Source organism: Megascapheus bottae, chromosome 3 (genome assembly GCF_031878675.1).
Source record: "Megascapheus bottae isolate mThoBot1 chromosome 3, mThoBot2.hap1, whole genome shotgun sequence".
Lineage (NCBI taxonomy): Eukaryota > Metazoa > Chordata > Mammalia > Rodentia > Geomyidae > Megascapheus > Megascapheus bottae.
In genome coordinates, this window is record NC_143511.1 from 13,225,631 (window position 1) to 13,246,318 (window position 20,688).

A 20,688-nucleotide genomic window follows, 5' to 3' on the forward strand; every position below is an offset into this window, starting at 1 on the left:
ATCTGTGATTTTGTTTTGGTATGCTCCCTTCTTTTTTTGGTAAGATTTGCTAAGGGTCTGTCAATTTTGTTAATTTTTTCAAAGAACCAACTCCTTGTTCTGTTGATTCTTTCTATAGTTTATTTGGACTCCATTTAATTCTGCTTGGATTTTAATAATTTGCATCCTTCGATCAGGGTTGGTTTGTTGCTCTTTTTCCAAGAGCTTAAGGTGTAACATTAAATAGTTGTTTTGTGATTTTTCCAATTTGTTAATGTAGGCACTCAGAGCTATAACTTTTCCTCTGAATACTGTCTTTGCTGTGTCCCAAAGGAGCTGGTATTTTGTGTGCTCCTCTTTGTTAAATTTCATAAACTGTTGAATTTATGTTCTGATCTCCTTGATGACCCATTGGTGATTCAGCAATGTGTTGTTCAATCTCCATGAGTTACAGGGTTTTCGTTGGTGGAGACTGGTGTTCAGTTCCAATTTGATGCCTTTGTGGTCTCAGAGAATGCAGGGAATGATTTCAGTGTTTCTGAATCTGACCAGGTTTGTTTTATGCCCTAAAATGTGGTTTATTTTGGAAAATGTTCGATGTGCTGCTGAAAAAAAATGTACATTGTTGGGGTTTTTAGTCCTCAGTCCCTCCCAACCTGCAGGAAGGATAGGGAGAACACGCCCTGACCAGGACGAGCCAAGAAAGGAGAGGGCTAACTGACCACCTGCACCCAGCCCTCCTCTCCGGAGGACAATCAGACACATCAGGGACAATCAGATGCATCAGGGAGACCTGTCAGGGCAGGAACTCATTTATTAAGGAAGTCCATTCAGCTAACATAGGATACAGGAGCCTATCAGCACAAAGGTGGGCAGGGATGGGGAGGTACTCTCATTGAGGAAGTAGGATGCGTGTGCTGTCCGAGAGGGCAGAAGTGTTTGGTCCCAGAGGTGGCCTTACTTTCACAAACCACAACCACACCTTCCAACTGGGCAGCAGGCACCATCTCAGCCAGGTGCAGTCCCAAGACCAGGGAATGAGCACTGGGCCACGAGGTAGGCCTCCTTTTACAGCATAGGTTTCTATTTCCCTGATGTGACATGCCCCAAATGTTGTGATGTTGCTGGGTGAAATAATCTGCAGATGTCTGTTAGATCTAGTTGGTCTATACAGTTGTTCAATTCTGAGGTTTCTCTCTTGAGTTTTTCCCTGGTTGATCTGTCCATAGGTGAGAGTGGTATTTTAAAGTCACCAACAATCATTGTGTTTCGATCTATGTGTGGTTTTAGTGAAAGTAAAGATTGCTTGATGAAGTTCGGTGCACTGGGATTAGGTGTCGAGATATTTAGGATGGTTATATCCTCCTGGAGGAGAGATCCCTTTATTAGTATGTAATAACCTTCTTTGTCTTTTCTCGCTAATTTTAGTTTGAAGTCTATTTTATCTGATATGAGGATGGCAACTCCAGCCTGTTTAGGGGGGCCGTTAGTGCAATGCAGTCTTACCTAACAAAGAGGCCTTTGGAAGTAGATAAAAAGGTGGTAAGTCATTACCCTGTCCACATCTCTGAGATTGTTCATTTGCTTCCCTGTGCCTCCCAAGAGTGAGAATTACTGTCATAATGTAGTGTTCTTTGTCCAAAGCATTGAATACAACCTTATAAAATATTGTATAGTACAATGAAACCTTGTCACTTTTACCAGCCAGGTTCTGTGGGAGTTACAGATTTCTTAGCTGTCCTCAGGCCAATTAGACCAGTCACAGGCACCCACAGTTAAGGCTGCTAGGATGTACTTGGGCCTCTGAGTGGCTGTCCATCTGTGCCCCTGCATAGATGAGAATGGTGGGCAGTCACCATGGTTGCTAAGCACAGGATGCCTATGTTCAGATCTCAGCTCCATCATGGAGGAGTGCTTTGTCCTTGAAGAGCTTAGACTATCAGCTTTTCCTGATTTTGTCAACTCAGAATGTTCTGGAATGTGGCTTAAAACCATAGTAAGAACACAGAAAAACAACCTAATTGCATTGTGAGCAAAAAACCTAATATGGCCATCTTTGATCACAATCAAATATACATGACAAGCACATAACAGGCTTTTGGATGCCATTACCTGTTGTAAGCACGCAGGAGGTGTAACCTCAGTCCTAAAAGAATTTTCAGTAAGATTATTGTTATAGAAATACTAGTAACGAAAAGAGTGATTCAGAAAGGTCATCCAATGTCATCAGGTTGTAAATGGTACAGCCACTCTGAAAAAATAGCCTGTAAGTCAGACAACTCTTTGGACCAATGATTGTTTTGCTAGGCATTTTTTTCTAAGAAAGAAAGTTGATTTTTATAGAACCTGTGCAGCCCAGGAAAACTCAGTGCTCCATGACAATGAGAAGTAAGTCATGAGCAGTGAGTGCTGGTGTAGCACAGAGGAACACAAAGGAACAAGCTACCCGGAGCTCTACAGTCCTTGTGGGTATCTGAGTCAATTAGCTCAATCCTTAACAGTCATGTGCAGTGTGATTGCGTATGTATGGCAGTACTAAGGGGTTGACATTATACATGTTGGCATGAGCTAAAGCAGGGTAGGAAGGGTGAATTTCCTCTCAAGAGTAGCATGGCTTGAGAGTGAGATGATCATTGTACCATCATTTTGTCTAATGTCAACATGAGTGAGGCAGGTAAAGGCTTTGTGGACTCTGTTTTCTACAGGGGCCTACAAGCCTATAATTCTGTCAAAGTGAAAAGTTTATAGTGATAATCAACAGCAACCACAGAAAGGAAACCAAGATACCAATGGGGGTACTAAACTCTGGGCAAGCATTACCTAGCCACAAAGTTAAGAAACGTAGGACTACATAAAAAATGATTTTCTGAGATCTCAACTTTCCCCATCACCTGACTTGAGTGGGGTTCTTATCAGATAACTTCATATCTATCTTATCTCTGTAGAATTATTACTCTTTTTTGGTGCCAGTTTTAGAGCTTAAGTTCAGGAACCTGTCAAGGAGATTTTGTCTTGAAGGGCATCACTGACTACCACTTAAGCCATGTCATCACTCTGGCTTTTTGATGTTTAACTGGAGATAACATTCTCAAGGTCATTGCTTCCTGGATGTCTGTCCGTTATTATGTGTAACAAAGTTAGATGTTGTGATACACCTCAGTAGAGAAGCATATGTAGTTGTGGAACAGACCTTCTTACTAAACTTCTTTATAATGTCCCCTTGTTCTTACTCCTATGAAATTCCTTCTTTTTTCTCAGAAAAGACCTGTCTCTGCTTCAATACCCTGAAGAGAATGCTGAGGATGCAAAGGATAGACATGGCATGTGATGAACTTCACAGTACAAAAAGCAGACCCATGAGGAAGACATTGCAGGCTGAGGTCCCTTGGTGAGGAAAGAAATGGCTGGCAAAATTTCTGTCCCAGCAGAACAGGTCAGGTCAGTTGGGTGGTGTCAGGGAGGCCAGGATGCACCAGTCTGGTGGTGCCAGAGATTCATTGGCTTCTGTTTCTGCTTGTGGTAAACATCTAAGCAAGATGCAATGTTTTCCACAGTGAGATCTCCGCACCTGTTTTATTGGGGAAAAGGAAGTGTTTTGTTAGGGTTTCTGCATTCTCTGTGACAGAGATTGGGTCCTCGCAACCCCTTCCTCTTACAACCTCCTTCAACAAATCTACTCTCCCCCTCCTCATGAACAATATTCTCTGCTAGCCATGGACCATTGGTGCTGTCTGTGGAGATGTCCTAGAGTCTTCCACACCCTCCCCAATGCTGTCTGAAGTAAGCATTCTAAGATATCCTGAAGAGTTGTGCAGGTGTTCCCATGTGTTGAATCCCCAAATTTAGCAGTATTAGTTAACTCAAGTCACCTATTTCTTGACAGGTCAGATGGGTACTCTGAGCTATCCCAGATTTGTCTAGAGAAAGTCCTCCCAGGTGTCCACCTCTCCATTCTCTATTCTCTTGAGTGCTGGCCAGCAGCTCCTTCAAACCCACCTGCCAGCATGCTGGCCAGAAATCTAACCCGAGGTCCATGTGCATTGGTTTGCAAATGGATTGGTTGGTTGGTTGGTTGGTTAGTTGTTTCAGTCATGGATGCAACCATTATTGTGGAGTCATGGGGAGCATGAGACGTGGGGAGCACGATGAGACGTGGGCTGCCTGTGTCCTTTGCCTTGACAGGCTCTTCCCTCCCTCTTTCTCCCCCCTGGATCCCTGAGTGAGAACGCTGCTCTTTGGACCTTCGCGTGCACCTTGGGCCCCAGGAATGGTCTGGCACCTGACCCTGACCTTGGATGGGCCAAGGGCCGCCATAGGCCCTTCCCTTTGTGGGTGCCTTGGACACTGGCGTCCTCTAAAAGTCTATACCACCCCAGGAGGATGCCCACTAGGATGGCCAGGCTTTCCCTTTGTCCTGAGGAATTCTATTCTTCCTTCTAGTTCCCCATGGGACACAAGAGACCTGTGGCCTGAAAAGAGGTATTATTACTACCACTACTACTATTGCTACTATTACTACTATGTGGGCAGAAGAGAAGCTACCTGCAAGGGAGGTGATGAATTTAGAATAAGGAAGGTTGGATAGTGCCTTGGCTGCCAAGAAGAGGAGGAGGAGTGGGGAGGTCCTGTAGTGGTTTGAGGATGGTACTCCCTAATAGACAGCACCAGGGGCTGGACCATCTTGAAAATGACTTGAGGCCATGGACTGGAATATTCTGTGTGTGTGTGTGTGTGTGTGTGTGTGTGTGTGTGTGTGTGTGTGTGTGTCAGTCCTGGGGCTTGAACTCAAGGCCCAAACTCTACTGTTTGGATCACAGCACCACTTCCAGCTTTTCTATGTATATGGTATGTTTGGGGTACTGGGAATCGAACCCAGGTTTTCGTGCATGCTAGGCAAGCACTCTACCACCAGGCAAAACTCATGGCCACAGAGTTTTTTATTTCACCAAGGAGAGAGAGAGAGGCCATTGTGTGCTGCTTTTTTCCCTTAAAATAAACTAATAATAAAAACAATAGATACAGCAGGTAACACGGGAAAGAAGGCAATGGATTGGTGAGGTTAGGCAGGTGTGTGGAAGGGACCTTAACTCTAGTGTTGACAGAAAAGCTTGCTAGTTTCCATGTGTACAGGAGCTTGTGTTCAAGGTATTTGTGCGTTGGCCGCTGCTCTGGTGCCAATGGAGGAGCTGGAAGATGGTGCAAGTGCCAGTTCTCAGACAGCCAGGGTTGGAGCTGGCCCTGCAGCTGCAGGTGGAGCAGAGTAGGTTCAGAGCCCATGTTAGTGCAGTGACACAGTTCTGCCTGCTCCCTTTCAGATGGCGTTCTGCCCACTAAAGTGCCCTGAGGTGGGTGCAGGCCCAACTGATCCACAAAGTGATTGTTCTTGGTCCATTATGGTGCTGGCCCTCTACCCTGTACACACACACACACACACACACACACACACACACACACACACACACACACTGCTCTCAGGCTGTCCCCCATATGTAGCCACACACACTCCTCTAGGCCCAACTGATCCACAAAGTGATTGTTCTTGGTCCATTATGGTTGGTGCCGGCCCTCTACCCTGTACACACACACACGCACACACACTCTGCTCCCAGGCTGTCCCCCATATGTAGTCACACACACTCCTCTGCCCTTGTCCAACTCTCTCTTCTGAGTGTGTGTGTGCACTTAAACCTAGCTAGCCTTTTCGTGGAAGGGACAGCACCAAGCCAGTTGCCCTTGCTTGCAGCGTCAGTGGGTTCTAGATGCTTCAGCTGCAATGAGAGTGAGAGTGGTTGGGAGCTCCAAGGGAGAGGTTCTTATGGGCAGGTTCAGCCAGACCTTCCCAACGGGTGTTTTGTGACTGTGGTGTAGGTCTGAAAAGGCAGAATGGCATGGTGTCAGAAAGAAGCATAAGGTTTCAGGGGGTGGTGAGGCAATGCTGTATGGTGGCTGTTTGAGGCTATTTGTGGTTCCATGGAAGATTTGGGGCCTGGCAAATTCCCAAGCAGCACCAAGCCCCACAGACTTGCAGCGCTGTAGGCTGACAGTTGAGTGAATGGAGACACCTGGGGGGTTGACAGAGGCTGGGCTTGCCTCCCAGTTTGGAGTGAAGGCTCTGGATCTGTCAGGACCCTCTCCAATGCCATGTGTCCCTTTGGAAAATTCCCCCTACCCCAGCGGAGGATGAATGAGGGGATCGTTGAAAGGCTATAACTCCACAGGATTGAGCAATGGGAACAGGAGCACCCTAGGAGAGCTCCCACTAAGACCACATGCAGCCAGCTCTTTGTCCACGTTGACTGGCATCCAACTCCAGTCCAGGAGCATCTATTTATGTAGTTGTGAGTAGGAAATTTGGGCAAGGGGGCCAAACCAAAGTGAGAGTCCTGGCAGTTCTTCCTACCTGCCCACTTGTGTGAGATGCCGAATGAGCTCCAGCAGCCCATGTCAGCCACAGCCTTGCGGGGAGATGCAGAGTTGCTTGGAAAATAAGACCCCTCCCACTAGAGGCTTGCTGGCAGGAGCTCAGAAGAAACACCACCACCCTTTGAAAGGGGAACCAAGGATGTCTGGGGAGGGAGGGAGCTAGGGCATTGTGGAGATTGCAGAGAAAGTCTCGTGTGACTCTAACCTGACCCACTGTGAATGCGTTGTGTGGGAACCAATGTGCATCCACGCTTACTCAAGTGAGTGACCAGTGCAGATGCCTAGTGGTCATACTAAGGCAGATGGAGGGCAGTGAGGCTAGGATTTCCTCCCACTGTTGAGTGACAAGTTCAGCCAAATGAGGGCTCTGCGTCTGCAGGGAACCCTGTCCTTTGCCATCTGACCCTGTAGGGGACTCACAGTACTGGGCCGGCCAAGACGAAACTCCACCTGGCCAAGTGATGTGTGAGCCTGGAGTTGCGTGAGTTCTCTGTGGGCACCAGTAGCCAGCTCTTCTGTCCATATGGATATGGCTTCTAGCACCAATCTAAGCTCTGCACTTCCATGCAGGCATGATAGGAAGCCACCTAGCAACTGGAAAAAAATGTGGGCATAGGGACCACAGCAGAGTGAGGGTCTTGGCGATTCTTGCCACATGACCCCTGGGTGAAACCCTAGGTGAGCTCTGGCTGGCACTGTCAAGTACTCATAGGGCTTCTTGGCTGCAGCACAGTGCCTTTATGGGGGCTGAAAGGACTATGGCTATGCAGAAGGGTAGGTGCTCAGTACTCGACCCTCTGTGACAAGGTGCCCTGTGTCACTGTCCAGATGGCATATGTATCCTCCAGGGTCAAGACCATCATGACATAGTTGTCCTAGGGATAGGCTGTGCATGAAAATGCAGAGTCTGTTGGCAGATAAGACCCAGCCTTCTGGAGGCTTGGGCCAGAGCTCAGTATAAATCCCAATATCCTTAGGATGGAGCACCGAGTAGAACCATGGGATGCACACATAGTGGAGGCCTACAGAGGTATGGAGAGTGTTAGGTCCCTAGCACAAGGACTGAGAGGTTGTGAGTGGGCCCAGGAGGGAGAATGTCAGAATGCAGCCCAGGCATGCCAAGTGAAATGTAGTTGGGTGGAAGCAGCTCTTGGGATGCCTCAGTCCACCACGTGTGGGCAGCGAGCTGCCTGTGGTGAGTGTCACAATGTGGGGAGGTGCGAGTAGAGGGCATGGAGATGGGACCTGGATTGCATTGGGCACGTGGCCCTTTTTAGTGATCTTCCTGAGAAGGATGTATGGGGGATGGTTAGCTAGGGAGTTGTAGGGATCACAGATCCCTCTGCATGGCCAGCCCACTGGGAGTGTGTTGTGTTGAATCAGTGTGCATCCATAACTCACCCTACTGACTGACCAATGCAGGTGCCTTCACTTAAGAGTGTCTTCATACTGTAGCAGCTAGAAGGCTAGCTGGTGTTTGCCAGTTGGCAGCTCATTTCCTGTGCAAAGGTCTAAAAATTATGGTATACCCATTTCAAAGGTCTACAGTGTTGCACATAGCCAGCTAGAAGTTTGAGGGTGGCAGGGAGAGACATGATGTGCCTGACAGCACTGAGGTTCATGGACTTTGCATTGTTGATGGTGAGTGGGCATGCTTGCCTGTGAGCATGTAGTCGGAAATATGACAGTGAGGCCAGGATTGCCTTCGTGTTAAGTGACCAGCTAAGGCAAGTGAGGGCTCTGGATCTGCCATCACTCTATCCTTTGCTGTCCATCTCCATGGAGACCTCTGGCCTGTCCCAGAGGAGTAAGGACAAGGAGCCCAGAAAGGAACTTACAAGGCTAGGCTGGCCAGGGTGAAATTCCACGGGGATGAGTGGTGGTAGCTGGAGCTCCATGGGAGAGCTCCATATGGACAAATGCAGACAGTCCTTCCATCCATGTGCTCTGGGCCTCTGACAGCAAGCCCCTAAGCACATGGAGGAAAATGCAGGCAAGGGGGCCACAGCAGAATGAGGGTCCCAACAGTTCTTCCTGCATGCCCACCAGGGTGAAACCCTGTTTGAGCTCCAACTAACCATATCTGTCACTCTCATAGGGCCTCTTCTGTGGTGTGCCATGCCTCTATGGGGCCCAAAGAGCTGTAGCTGTGCAGAGTGGTGGGTGCCCAGCGCTTCACCCTCTGAAGCAGGGTACCCTGTGTCACTATCCAGATAGCATATATATCCTCCAGGTTCATGACCATAAATACACCATTTTGTGTTCTATGGGAAGGCTGTGCAGAGAGACACAGATTGACTTGGAAAACTAAGACCCTGATCAAGGCTTGGGAGCAGGAGCTCAGAATAAACCCCGCCACCCTTAGTATGAGGCACAAAGTAAGGTTATGGAATACACACACACACACACACACACACACACACACACACACACACACACACACACAGTGAAAGCCTGTAGAAGCGGAAGGTGTTAGTTCCCTGGCACAAGGGCTGAGAGGTAGCGGTTGGTGAGCCAAGGCATGGCCAGAAGGGGAAATGTCAGAATGTGGCTGAAGCATGTCAAGTGAAATGTCATTGTAGGAAGTGGGTCTTGTGGCACCTCAGTCCCCATGTGGGCAGTGAGCTGCTTTCACCTGTGGTGAGTGTCAAAATTGAGGGGAGATGGTATTGCACTTGTACAGGGCCCTTTTCAATACTCTCCTTGATAAGGATTTCTGGGACAAAGAGGGAGGCACAGCATTGGATGCTAGAGAAAACCCTGTGTGTGATCTTCTCCATCACCAGCCCAGTGAGAACGTGTTGTTTCGGAATGGATGTGCATGCATGCTCTACTTGAGTGACCAATGCAGGTACATAGTGGTCACATTAGGGAAGATGAAGGGCCAGCAAGAAGCAGGAGGGTATAAGGTAGGGGCACAGTGTTTGGCTGCTGCTGGAGCTTTTCCCAGCTCACTGAAAGCTATTGGGCCTGGCACCTCCCCAAACAGTACTAATAGCTATGGACTTGAAGGTTTGCTGGCTGGCAGCTGTGTTAAGGGGTGAGGCTTGGGGCTTGTAGAAGATTATGGTAAGGCCAGGATTGCCTTCCAGGGTCATGTGACAAGCTAAGCTGAGTGGAGGCTCCAGGGCTTCAAGTACCCTGCCCCTTGCCTTCTGTTCTGGGGCTTCAAGTACCCCACCCTTTGCCTTCTGTTCAAGTGGACACCTTAAGCTTGCCCCTGAGGAGGAACGACAAAGGGACCAGTAGGTATCTTACAGTTCTGGGCTTATCGGGCCAAAACCACCAGGTTGAATGGTGAGAACGGGAGCGCCATGGAGAGCTTCCAATGGGCACATGCAGCCAGTTCTTCCATCCATGTTGACTGGGCCCCTGGCACCAATCTAGGAGCACTGGCTTCAGGGAGGCATGCCAGAGTGCCAGCATCTGGAGAGAAACACAAACAAAGGGGCCACAGCAGAGTGAGAGTCCTAGCAGTTCTTCTTACATGCCCACTTGCGTGAGATGCCAGCTCCAGCTGGCCATGTCAGCCAGAGCCTTGTAGGACAAGGGCCTGAATCCTGGAGCACAGTGTGACTGTGCCAAAAGGGCTGTGACTGTAAACAGACAGATCCCTCTGCAGGGCGTCCCTGTGTTACTGGCCAGGTGGCACACATTCCCTTGAGGGCAGTGAGAATCATCATTCAGTTTTTGCACATGCAGGGAGATGCAGAGTCACTTGGAAAATAAGAACCCTTCCCACTGGAGGCTTACGGGCAGGAGCTCAGAACAAACGCCACCGCACTTTGGAAGGGGAACCAAGGAGGACCGCAAATACATGCACACACATGAACACACACACACACACACACACACACACACACACACACACACACACACGGGCGCATGCACGCGCACACACACACAGGGTGAAAGCATGGGAAAGGTGCTAGGTCCCTGGCAGCAGGGCTGAGAGGTGGTTGGTGGGCCCAGGACTTACTAGGAAGGCGATGTGTCAGAATGCAGCCAAAGCATGCCTAGTAAAATGCAGTCAGGTGGAGGTGGCTCTTGGGATACCTTGGCTCACATATGAGCAGTGAGCTGCTTTCACTTGTGGTGAATGTCTGAATTGTGAGAGGGTTTGGATAGTAGGCATGGGGATGGGACCTGGATTGCATTGGCACAGGGCCCCTTTCAGTGTTCTCCCTTTTAAGGATGTCTGGGGAGGGAGGGAGCTAAGGCATTGTGGAGATTGCAGAGAAAGCCTCATGTGACTCTAAGCCTGACCCAGTGTGAAGGTGTTGTGTGGGAACCAATGTGCATCCATGCTCACTCAAGTGAGTGACTAATGCAAATACCTAATGGTCACATCACACCGTGGGAGATGGAAGGCCAGCTTTGTTTGCCAGCAGAGTCAGGGTCCTGGCAAGTTTTTCTACATGCCAACCTGCTTGAGACCCTGGGTGAGTTCTGGCTGACCTAGTCAGTCAAAACCTCACAGACGAGGCTCTCCTGGTCACTCATAGGGCTTCTTGGATGGAGTGTAAAGCTTTCCTGGGAATAAAAGAGCTGTGGCTGTGCCTAGGGAAGAGTACCTCATATTTTGTCTTCTGCAGTAGAGTGCCTTGTGTCACTGTCCAGATGGCATATATATCCTCCCAGGGCGGGGCCATCATGATGCAGTTTTTGTTCTTGGAATGGGCCATGCAGGGAGACACAGAGTTGATTGGCAAAGTAAGACCTACCACGCTGGAGGCTTGGGAGCAGGTGCTCAGAACAAACTCATCTGGATGGGGTACCAAGTAGGGCCATGGGACACTCCCCATACACCTACATTGTGTGAAAGCCTACAGAAGGTGGGGGAGAGTTTTAAGAGGCGGTGGACCCAGGAGGGGATGTGTCATAATGCAGCCAAAGCACACCAAGTGAAATGCAGTCGTGTGGTGATGGCTCTTGTGAAACCTTGGTCCCTGTGTGGGCAGCAAGCTTCTTTGACCTGTGGTGAGTGTCACAGTGGGGGTAGGTGCTGGGTGGAGAGCATGGAGATGGGGCTGGATTGCATTAGACTATTTTGTCTCCTTGGCATGGAAGCCTGGGAGAATGGACAGGGAGCTAAGGTTTTGGGGGGATTGCAGAGAAAGCTCTATTGTAACTTTGTCCAATCCCAGCCAGGTCTGGGTATGTTGTACAGGAACCGGTGTGCATCCCAATTCACCCTAGGGAGTGACCCACAGGTGTCAGGTTGTTAAACTGTGGTAGATGGAGGGCCAGCTGGTGTTTGCCAGCCTGTCTCTGGTGAGCAGGTCAGAAAGGACAGGGGGGCGGCATGTGACTAGCAGCGTAAGGGAGTGAGGGTGGGGCATGGTGTGGCTGCTATTGGTCTGTTTGTAGTCCTATGGAAGCTGTTGGGCCTAGCATCTCCCCAGACAGCATTGAGGCCCATTTACTTGAACTTTTGTTGGTCGGAGGCAGCTGGGTACACCTTTGGGCATGTAGGAGGTGAGGTGACTATGAGACCAGGATTGCCTCACAGTGTCCAATGACAAGCTAAACTGACTGAGGGCTGTAGAACTGCAAGGACCCTGTTATTTGCCATCCATCCCTGTGGAGACCTCCCACCTGCCCCAGAAGAGAAAGGACAAGGAGCACTCTAGGGGACTCACAGGTCTTGCTTGGTCAGGGTGAAACTCCATCTGACTAAGTGATGGGAGCCTAGAGCTTTATAGGAAAGCTTCCTTTGGGCACAGCAGCCAGCCCTTCCCATTCATGTAGATAGGGCCTTGAGTACCATCAAGAGAAAGGTCTTGGCATACATCAGTTCCCATGTGGGCAGCAAGCTTTTACCTGTAGTGGTTTTCAAGATGGTGGGTAGGGCTAGCTAGAGGACCTAGAGAATGGTCCTGGATTGCACTGTGTGTAGGACCTTTTTCTGTTGTTTCCCTGACACGGATTTCTGGAGGAGGGAGCTAACTAGGGAGGGAGAAAGCCCTCTGTGACTCTTCCCATGGCCATCCCAATATGAGTGTGTTATGTGGGAACTGATGTGCACCCACACTCACCAAGTGAGTGACCAATGCAGGTGCCTAGTGGTCACACTGTGGCAGATGGAGGGCCAGCTTTGTTTGCTAGCTGGGGTCCCATCTCCTGAGGGCAGGTCTGAAAAAAATGGGATAGCATGAGGCCAGAAAGAAGCCTGAGGGTGAGAGGGAGGGGCGTGTTTTGAACTGTTGGGGCTGTTTGTGTCTCCATGGAAGCTTTTGGGACTCACTCCTCCCAGGACAGCACCATAGCACATGGACTTGCAGGGTTGCTGGCTGACTGGTGAGCAAGGGGTCAGGTGTATGTGGAGAAGTGGAGAAATATCCATGAGACCAGTATTGCCGCCCCTCCAGTGTCAAGTGACATGCTAAGGGGAGTGAGGTCTCTGGGTCTGCCAGAATCCTGTCCTTTGCTGTGTGTCCCTGTGGAGATCTCTTGACTGCCCCAGAGGAGGAAGGCCAGTAGGCTCTGTATGAGACTCACAATATTCTGCCGGCCAGGGCGAAATTCTATGGGGCGGAGCCGTGGGAGTGGGAACGGACCAACTAATGCCACCAAGCTCCTATGCTGTGTGTTTAAGGGAAGCCTCTAAGCATGGTCAAAACAGAATTGCCCAGCTTACCTCAAGTTTACACCCTCAAATGCTATCACTGAGGGATCATAGCCCATCTCTGAGGGATCATAGCCCATGCACCTTCACAGCAATGCCTCTGTTCTGCTGTACTGGATCCCTCACACTTTGGAAAAGAAGGATAAGCACAGGTGTAAATCTTCCATGGACTGAGTTTTAGAGCTTCCTGTTCTGCTTTTGCTACTCTACTGGCCCTCAGAGCTGACCTCTTGGTGACCCGTGGGCAAAGGATATTCCTGTCCAGTGAGATGCGATAGTATGCCCTTGGCTACACTCAGTGGGGCCACAGGTTTTCTATACAGATCAGATGCCTGCATGTAGGTTCACCTGGTAAAGGCTCATCTTCCCAGGGTGGAAGGACCACTCGGAGACTATGAGCACATCTGGTTCAGTGGCCCCAGACTCCAGTGAGCCCTCAGTTACCCTTTTTTCTACCTTCCTTTCTCACTCATGTTGCCTGTAGAGGCCAGAATGCCACCATTACCTCTTTTTGCAACCACCACATTTCTGTATCCACCATCCTCCGACAGCCAAGCCCATTCCCTACCATTCCTACTCCCAGCCGCAGAGCCTCGAGAATTCAGACCTAACCTTGAAACGTATAATCTCTCTGCCTTTGGCCTCCAACTGCCCACTGAGCTCACTTAAGCCTCAACTCACTCAAGTCTCCTGTTCTGCATTCCCCACTACAAGCTGAAATCTTGCCCTGTACCCGGTTTATGCAAGCTGTCTCCCAGCCCCACACATACTAATGACAAATTGCTACTTCCTAGCAGAAAGAACACCCTTTAGCATTTGGGTAGGGGTTGGTGAAGCTGCCCACTACCACTCAGAAGCCTGACCTGGGAGAACCAGTCACCGTGGCCAAACTCACAGATCTTTCCATGACAAAATTGCTCTGCCTGCAGGACTAGAATTCTTGCATGTCTAAGATCCAGGGCTCCTGACAACTTACATCTCAGGCTGCCTTTTGCCACCAGTGACAGGCAAGCTGTGTTGTGACTTACTATGTCAGCTCTTGGCTTCTGGACTCTCAGCTCCTCCAAGACCTGCAACAGTTGGTCCTATAAGACAAAATATAAAGGCCAGAGGCAGGGTCAAGCCACATGTCCTCCTTGGGCTGCAAGAAGGGAAAGAACCTTCCTTACCCTCATAATGGTCTCTACTTCCCCTGGAGCCAACAGCTCCAGAGCTGGGTAACCTGTCAGGCCTGTCAGCCAGGGACAAGTTGTCACCCAGACAGACTAAGGCCTCTGTTTAGAGAAGGTAGCTGAGCTGGTAGTCAGCTGGAACCCTGAGCCTGGTCACAGGTGAGCAGGCAGATCCTTAGGAGGGACTCACAGCATCCTGATGGGGACAGTCCTCCTCTCCCATGCCAACACAGACCAAGTCACAAAATGAAACCCCAGGCTCTTCACCATAGCGGTCACCAGGCAGAACCGGAAAGGATGAGGAAGAACCTGGCCTGGCTGAGTGTAGAGAGGCAAGAGGGGTCCCTGACCATGGAGTCAAAGAGGACACACTGAATTGGAACAACAGCATCCTCCCACTCACCAAGGATCCCCATAAGCACATTTGGGCTGCAAGCCCTCTGAGATAGGAACAATCCAGAGACATGACTCACTACCTCAGAATTCCTGTGGAAATTCCTGAGACCATTGCAGAATAACTCAGATTTAACCCCACCCTGCTCAGAACTGTGGCAAGGTAGCTCCTCAATGGTTAGAACATCAAGTTCTGATGCATACCTAGTGACCACAGATGCTGGCCATTATAGGCCCTGTCAAGGTGCTGTTGCATACTTTGATAAGGACTGATCTACATATGTAACCTATGTCAGGTAAATTACACCTAGTTTACTTCTGTAACATTTTTATGCAGATAGTCTGTTATGCACTATGGTTTAAGGCATGCAATAATTTGTACAGTGGCTTATTCCCAAAATATGCCTTAGGCAAAACAAATGTTTTTTTTTATATAATTCCTTGCCTTGATAAATAGATAATATAAATTTAAGCAAACTTCTATTTTTATTTAGATTTCTACTTATTCACATACATTTCTCCAATCATTTGAAATAGCCAGTTTCATACTGTGTCCAAATGGTACATCAGTGAACCTAAACTACACACTGCTGCTCCCCATTAAGTTCTCTGCTCATAAAAACTCTGGAGAATTCCTCCAAGAAAGAAAAGCTTTAAGACTGTCCTCTTGCTAGTCTGCTACTTGTAGCCATTTGGCCAACTAAGCATCCTGTAATATATAAAGTGATGTAGTGAGATACTGAGATAAAAGTAAATGCAATTTCCCTGAAATTTTTATTAAAAATTACATTTTTATTTCATTTTAAAAAAGAGAAAAAGATAGGCATGGCGTACATGCCTGTAACTCTAGCATTCTGGAAACAGAGGCAGGAGAATCACAAGTTTGAAGCCAGCCTGGGCTCCACAGTAAGACCCTGTCTCAGAAACAAAACAAGGGGCTGGGAGTTTGGCCTAGTGGCAGAGTGCTTGCAGGAAGACCCGGGTTTGATTCCTCGGTACCACATACATAAAAAAAAGCCAGAAGTGGTGCTGAGGCTCAAGTGGTAGAGCTCTAGCCTTGAGAAAGTCCAAGGAGAGTGCTCAGGCCCTGAGCTCAAGCCCAGGACTGGCAAAACAAAATTAAGAATAGCATTAACTGAAACATATTTTTTGAATTTCATGGATAGTCGAATTTCCCAACCACTATCTTTAGCCACCTTTTTAGATAAATATGGAAATTTAGATAAAAACACTTTTGTTGTACAGTATAAAATGGTGTGAGAGGGTCTTCCAAAACACTGACATTAAATAAGCAGAATAAAATAGTTTGCAATGATCAGTAATGGAGTTAAAAAGTCACTAATAGGGTCTGGAAGTATGACCTACTAGTAGAGTGCTTGCCTAGCATGTATAAAGCCCTGAGTTTAATTGCTCAGTACAACATACACAGAAAAAGCTGCAAGTGGTACTGTGGCTCAAGTGGTAGAGAAATAGCCCCCAGGACTGAAAAAAACTGGCAAAAAAGTCATTAATAGTAAGAGTAGCACACATGATCTGTTATTGATGCTAAATTATCATAAAACATAATCAAGTAATCAAAGAGGAAGTTACTCTAATGACTAGATTTTAAATTGTGAAAACATTCTAATCAGGGTGGCACAAGCTCCAGGACTCTTTGTTTTCCAGAGGTAGGTTTTGTTTCTTTACTGATTCTCACAAGGGAAAAACCTCTCTAGGATCAGGTTCTCATTTTCCTAGTTTTCCTGAGTATGTAGGATCTGTAAGTGTTCAGCCCTTCTGAGCCCTTTTGCACTGTCCAACAAATCATTGAGAAAAGCAGTTAGATAATACATAATACAAAAAATGGGGGAAAGTCACAAGTGAAATGAATTTATAAAGACAGAACTCATTCCAGACATGTTTTTGTTGAAGGATATGGAGCACGATGCTATAAAGCTTCACAAGTCCTTCTGCTGCTCATTCATTCCCAAGACACCTGCACACTGTAAAATGGAATACATTTCTAGTTGTTGTAAGTAACTTTTTCTCATTATGTCATAAAATTTAGGCTCTGACCAAGTCTCTTCTGTAGGTAGCACACTGAATACCCTCATATGTTGTCTTTTATTCCTCTTGGAGTACATGAAGAGTCCAAAGCTAACAAGGATTATTACAATCAAATACACGTCGGCGGCTTTATTCCAGGCCTCAGGAATAGTGTAATCCATAGAACCATCATTGCTTGTTGCTATGTAACCTCCAGCCATAGGCCTCTGTATAGCGCTTACTATTTAAAACTGAATTCTAGGTTCTCTGCATTTCCATTATGATTTGTAGTTATTTAATCAGCCAGTTTTAGAGCTGAAAGGCCAATGGAACTGGAACACAAAGGCCAGCTGCACACATAGACGGTTCCCCAGAGACCCGCTGGGTGTGGGAGCCATTTTACACAACCCAAACTGCTTTTTTATATATTTTTAAACTACCAAGTAAAAACATCGAACATTTGGAGGAGTTAATATTTTGCATATACTTAAGCTGAGAATTCAGTTTTAAATAAAATGGAATACTTTATCTGACAAAATTAAAAAGGGCTCATTATACAATTGGTCTCCGAGACATATTGTGAGAAATGAGAGGAAGGCATGTGAAAAACTTGTGAAAAACTTGTGAAAAACTTGTGAAAATTGGCCGCCGCCAATACCGCCAACGCCTATGCCGCTGCGGGCGCCTCCGCCGCCACCGCGGGCGCCTCCACCGCCACAAACCTGCGCCACACTCCCAAAACCCCTGCGGGCCAAGGCCGGCCGCACCAGGCCAGAGGAGACTGTGCCGCACAGCTCCCAGCTCTCAGGTCCCTCTCTGGTCGGTTGGAGCATCTGGAGCCCACTGATGCACAGGCTGCACGTGAAGGCCGCCACCTCCCTCCAAGGAAGGGACAGTCAGCCTTGGGCACACACACCAGCGACCACACGCCCTCCCACACGCACACGCGACACAGGGCTGGGCCAGGGCAGAGGGCTGTGGGTTTCTATGTATGTGGGGGAGGACCGGGAGGAATGTTGGGGGCAAAATGGGAGGGGGCGGGAGTTCCGACATCGTGGCAGGACCCACCACCATCACGTCGGAGTTTCCGTCTATCACCGGGAGCCATAGTTAGCAGAGCTCGGCCCAGGCCGCAAGGAAGCAGACAGGAATGTTTTGTCCCAGCACCCACACAAGCTCAGGACTGACTCTCTCTCTCTCTCTCTCTCTCTCTCTCTCTCTCTCTCTCTCTCTCTCTCTCTCTCTCTCTCTCTCTCTCTTTCTCTCTCTCTCTCTCTCTTTCTCTCTCTCTCTCTGTCTCTCTCTCTGTCTCTCTCTCTGTCTCTCTCTCTCTTTCTCTGTCTCTCTGTCTCTCTCTCTCTCTCTCGCTCGCTCTCTGTCCCTTTGCAGCTGAGGGGACAGCTCCTGCCCCAGCTGTGCGAGCATCCGCTGACCTCCTACTGCCACTGCCACTGCTAGTGGCAACAGCAGGCACCACAGTCACCTTGAAGCCAAGCAGCTGTCCACACCCAGACCTGCCTGAGGATTCCTCAGACAACGCCAAGCCTAAGCTTCCCCGTGCTCCAGCTTCTTCCACTCACCTAGCAGCCCTGTTCCTCAATCATCCTCTGCCTTCCCTACTTCGGACTCCACTATTTATATACTGGGGTTTTTTTGGAGTATTAGTATTATTAAAATTGATTTCAAATGAAAACCAAGGCACACCGTAAACTCTGTGGTGAAATATGCATAGGCATGCGTGTGCCTAGGCGCAGAAACACACACACACACACACACACACACACACACACACACACACCCCAATTCCAATTGGTGGCCTAAAGTTTTTCCTGGTGGTACAGCCCCCAGCACTGTCTTCTTGGGAGCAGAGTCCTCCAACCATTCCTCTTTACGGGACCTCCCCACTCCTCTCCTCCTCGTGTGGCCACCGAGGGAGCAGACAGCCTTCCTCATTCTAGAACCATCCCGCCATCGTGCTGGTGACTTTTTATCTGCACACATAGCATTCGTCCTCCTCTTTGCTCTTGTCGCGGGAATAGGCTGTAATTCTCGTCCCAAGTCTGTGTCCCAAGGGGAACCGGAAAGAAGAACAGAATTCCCTGGGGCAAAGGGAAAGCCTGGCCATCCTAGTGGGCATCCTTCCGGGGTAGCATGAACTTTCAGAGGACGCCAGTGTCCAAGTCACACACAAAGGGAAGGGCCTATGGCGGCCCTTGTCCCGTCCAAGGTCCGGGTCAAGTGCCAGATCATTCCTGGGGCCAGAGGCACACGCCAAGGTCCAAAGAACAGCGTTCTCTCTTGGGGATCCAGGAGGGAGAAAGAGGGAGGGAAGAGCCTGTCAAGGCAAAGGACACGGGCGGCCCACGTCTCATCGTGCTCCCCGTGTCCACGCGCGGTGGAGTGGAAGGAGGAGAGGAGGAGGAGGAGGAGAGGAGGAGGAGGAGGAGGAGGAGGAGGAGGAAGAGGAGGAGGAGAAGGAGGGGGGGGCAGGTCAGGTGGGCCAGATCTCTGTCCCGAGAATGCAGGAAGCCTCCCCTACAATAAAATAAATTTAATTTGGAAAACAAATTGCAAGCAAGAAAGAGAAAAGAATCAAGGAAGCCTGGCATAAATACTTCCTGTCCCCTGACAAGGCAGTTGTGGGGCTCTCGAGGTGGAAAGCGCCACATGGACCTTACAGGGTTCACCTGGGAGCAGACACAGGGGCCCAACAATCCCTGGCCACACATGACACAGACACACTGTCCCAGGAGACAAAGGCCATCCCGACAGCTGACCCAGCCGACCGGGACCCCAAGGTCCCGACCGGCTGAGCTGGGACAGAAATGCTGCCGGCCATTCCTTTCTTCACCCAGAAAGCTCAGGCTGCCATGTCTTCCTTGCGGTCCCCGTTTTCCCCGGGGAAGGGCCTGCTAGCCCCTCCACCCTGGGCTCACACTGGAGACGAAGAAACAGGCGGTGTTTCCGCTCTAAGGGCGCTCAAGGGGAGGGAGGCAGGGACTGTTCTTCCAGGGAAAGAAGGAGCTGGAACAGGGCGAGAAGAGAACTAAGCCACGCAAGGTTGGATGGCTGTCTGCTCCATAGCCACGTGTGCTCCCAAGTGGAGTTTTGGCCCAAGCCCTCCCTCTCCATCAATCCAGGCTCCCTCTTTCTCTGGTGGGTAAGACTGGTCTGAAGAGAGTTTCTGGTGGCATCGTGTTTGTCTCTCGCTCCATCCCCTTGCCCCTGTCTTCCTTTCTCCTCTTCTCCACACCCCTCCGTGCAACACCACCCCAGAATTGCTTTCCAGGCTTTGCAAGCAGGGCGATCACACGCGTGATCTCATCTGACAAACCCCAAGAGCGAAAGAGAATCCAAACGGCGCAGGACACAGACTACCGAGGGCCAAGGGTGTCGGCCAATGGCGCCCTTGACCCCAGACAAGACCACCATCCCTCCACCAGCCCCTCCTCCCTGGCTTGCTAGCAAAAACCCCAAGCGACAAAATGACTCTGCCCTCACCCAATGCCACCCATGGTCTTAGAGCATTGCAGACAACAGACTCCTTCCTTCCCTCCTTCCTTTCTTCCTTCCTTCCTCCCTTCCTTCCTCCCTTCCTCCCTTCCTCCCTTCCTTTTTCCTTCCTCTCTTCCCTCCCTCTCTGCCGGACAAACGGTTTTTCCACTGTGGAAAAGCCACAGCTAGACCCCTAATGCTCTTACGACTCAAGTATCATTGGGGCTCAAGGGCATTCCTGAAGAGAGTAAGTTCAATCTCCTCTGGACTCAGTACAAGAGGACATGACACAGATTGGGACTGGCGTTGGGTTTCGGCTGTGGGAGGGTGGCGTGGACTTATGTGGGAGGAAGGAGGTACCGGGAAGTAGGAAGAACAAGAAGAAGGAGGAGGACGAGGAGGAGGACGAGGACGAGGAGGAGGAGGAGGAGGAGGAGGAGGAGGAGGAGGAGGAGGACGAGGAGAGGCCCGAAGAGGACACACTGACCCGCTGGTGTGGGGTCCCGTGGGATCCCTAGCAGGACACCGGGTAGAAAGCATGCTGTGTCCCCTCGGTGGGCCCTGGGCCCCGGG

General features: G+C 49.4%; 1 long non-coding RNA gene across 1 annotated transcript; it reads right to left on the reverse strand.

Annotated features, from left to right (window-relative positions):
- Positions 1–2,536: 2,536 nt before the first annotated feature.
- Positions 2,537–20,688, reverse strand: LOC150064970 (uncharacterized). The gene is made up of 5 exons (XR_016534874.1): positions 20,603–20,688; positions 14,059–14,115; positions 13,043–13,157; positions 9,661–9,828; positions 2,537–3,547 (listed from the first exon to the last, which is right to left on the reverse strand). It is a non-coding gene; the product is annotated as an uncharacterized LOC150064970 (long non-coding RNA).